General features: G+C 52.2%; 1 pseudogene; it reads right to left on the bottom strand.

Moving 5' to 3' along the window:
- Positions 1-1,306: 1,306 nt before the first annotated feature.
- Positions 1,307-1,794, bottom strand: LOC136470208 (uncharacterized; annotated as a pseudogene).
- Between the last annotated feature and the right edge of the window lie 1,331 nt (positions 1,795-3,125).

The following is a 3,125-nucleotide window of genomic DNA, read 5'->3' as shown; positions in this document are numbered from 1 at the left end:
ACTATAGTTTGCTGGCCGCGCCGGCCATGGGATTGGGAGATTACCTCAAAAGCGAAGACGATGACGAGAATCTGAAATGGTCCGAGGTTCGTTCCTGGCAGTCCACATCCACACGTCGCCCTGTGTTGCGTTGCACAACAAAGCCGCGCCCACGGACGGTACGGTTGCAATCCAGAGCCGAAAACTGAACAGGAGCGACGCACCGTCGGCCGGGTCCGGTTTGCATTGCTAGCTGCTTTACTCCGTGGTTTCGCAAAGGATCCCCCGTCCACACAAGGCACGGCAAGTGTGCTAGCTCGATCGTTTTGCTTCGTTGTTCGGGAAGCTGATGAAGCAGCTAGCACCGGCCACCGTGCAGACCGTGCTCGCTGCGGATACGTGGATGCCGTCGCCGACGGCCACCGGTCAAACCAGACTCGTCGCCGTGGCGGACGCACGCAGCAGCAGCAGCAGAAGCCCGCGCGTCACAGGAGCATCTCGCGGTTACGTTTTTTTAGGAACAATCTCGCGGTTACGTATGTCGTAGTAAGTACGTGGCTGTCTAGCCGGAGCTGATTGGCCGGACGGTGGGGTGCGGGGTTTTTTTTACGGTGGTGTGCGTCGAACGACTTGGAGCTTTTGGAGTATTTTCAAAAAAAAAATCAGAAGTTTTAGCAAGGTGGAAAAAAAATCATCTCCAACAGTTCCCAACTTCACCCAATTTTTTTTACCACTTGGAAAACCGGCTCGCATGCGCGGAAAAATACGCGCATCCAAGCTCGCGCGGATCCTGTTCGTGAACTTCTTTTTTTTCTTAGGCGGGGAGGCGGTCGGTTCGAGCCTTTCTGTGGTACGGTACTGGCGGTGTGAATGTTAGATGGGCCCTGTTCTCTCTGTTTCCTGTGCAACGGCGCAATTTGTAGTTTGCCATTGTTTCTCGCGGGAGTACTTCATTCAGTTATTTTTTGAACAGTTTTATTCAGTTATATATTCCCACTATATAGCAACTGATGAAAAAGAGAGCAGATCCAAGATAATACTCCGTATAAAGGAGTATCGTGTTATTGAACAGGAACTCAATTTCACACCTCAGATTCAGGACACAGAATCCAAACACACACCACACACAGAGTATATATGTGATGAAACGGGGCACAAACTAAAAACCAGCCCCGGTCCGGTTGAGGAGACGAAATGCATGCACAAGCTAGCACTGGCAGCATATCTGGTATCTGCAGGGGAGCAGACGAGACGAGCAGCACATCCTACCCTATGAAACGAAACATCCTACCCTATGAAACGAAACTGAACTACTAGTAGTGCGTCACTACATGATGGAGCAGCCGTTGGGATCGGTAGCGGACGGGTAGTACTCGGCGTACGGCGGTGGGTAGCTGTACTGGAACGACGGCTGGTGCTGCTGGCCGTAGTAGTCGGGCGCCGCCGTCGCCGTCGGGTAAGCGTAGCCGTAGTAGCTCCCTCCGTTCCCGTACCCGGCGTCGCGCGAGAGGCTGCCGGTCCGTGACCCAGACCCGGACCCGTATCCGTAGTTGCCGGCGCCGGCGCCATGCATGCAGGGAGCGCAGCTCGACGACGTCGGCGTGGCCCACCTTGCGGGCGCAGGCGGGTGGTGAGGTGGTTGCAGTCGACGCCGTCGCCGACCACCCGCAGCAGGCTCTTGTCCTTCCCCGACAGCGTCACCGACTCCACCCCCTGCATCGCCGCCGCCACCTTCATCGCCTTGGCGGCGTGGCCCTTCTCCGAGCCACCCTCCATCCGGATCAACATCTCCGTCTGTGGTGCCACAAAGAACATTTACCCTTGGTTAGGTTACAACAGGAATGCCAAGCCTTATTAGCCTTACCAATGATCGTGATGAAACTAGCTGTCAGCTTACCCTCATGCTGTACGTAGGAGAACAGTAGTATTGGTGTTGTTGTCGAGTGATGGTCGAATGATTTATGATTAGCGAGCACATGGATAGAATGAAAATTAAAATTACAATATATTTACATCCAAGTATTTATTTTTGCAATAGAAGAAAAATCTATCAAGATTGTATTTTAATTCAGGCTTAATAATACATTATGATATTGTTGCCAGTATTAACTTATATTTTGATGTCATGGTTATCACAAAATAAATTATAACTTTTAAATTTTACAAATGGCTAAACATAAATAGTAAGTACCATTTCAGCCTCAGAATAGTATCCCATGTAAGCAAGCGGATCTCTCCTAGCCCGGCTTCTAACCTCAATTCAGTTCAAACACATCTTTTGGCTTCTAGAAACCACCTTATATATGGAAGGTACGGTGGTTAAAGTAGCTTTTTATTTCCGTTCTGCCTTTTTTGGCCTACATAGGCCAGATTTGGCATATTTTCTCTGTAAAGTACTTTGAGAAGTTGTATAAAAAAAAGGAAAAGTACAATCAGAATAAACTGGTATAACTTAGCTTTTGCGTTTTGAGCAAATTAGGATCAATGGTGAGAAGCGTGGTCAAAAAAAGCCATCCACAACATTGTATAAAAAAATATCTTTTAAGACGAACTATCCAAATTTTATTTAGAGCTTCTCTCTCCTTACTCACACTCCAATATAAGAGGACAAGATCGCGTGTATCCTCCTCCCTCCCACCTCACGTGCCCACGCCCATCCCCCGAGCCCAAGCTCGGCACCCACGGTTCGAACGCTCGGCTTGTCATTTTTTTTTCGCCTATTCTTTGCTAGAGCGACTACGGAAAGAGAAAAAAACCACGGCGGCATCGCGGAGCGGCCGCCCCGCCCCAGATCGCGCTCGTGCTCGCCGAGCGACCGGGCTACCGTCGCGCAACGACGAACCGTGTTACTGCCCTCCTCCAGGCCCCGCCGCGATCCTGATCGCGCTCGCGGTCTCCAAGCGGCCAGAACACCATCGCGCGACGCGCTCGCGCTCGCGGTCGCCGAGCGGACGTGCCACCACGTGACCATCTCCGATTTCCGGCGGCGCGTGGCGGACGCGGCGGGGGACCTGGAGCATGCGGAAGTGGCCGAGCCCATCAAGGTACACGCGGCGGCGGCCGCGCTTGAAGTGGGACGCGGTTCACCTGGGCTATGTCAGTCCTGCCAGCGCCGCGGGCCCCTCATCCTGGAAGGACAACGAGGA

The sequence above is a fragment of the Miscanthus floridulus genome, chromosome 8, assembly GCF_019320115.1.
Source record: "Miscanthus floridulus cultivar M001 chromosome 8, ASM1932011v1, whole genome shotgun sequence".
Classification (NCBI taxonomy): domain Eukaryota; kingdom Viridiplantae; phylum Streptophyta; class Magnoliopsida; order Poales; family Poaceae; genus Miscanthus; species Miscanthus floridulus.
This window is presented reverse-complemented; position numbering and strand designations above follow the sequence as displayed.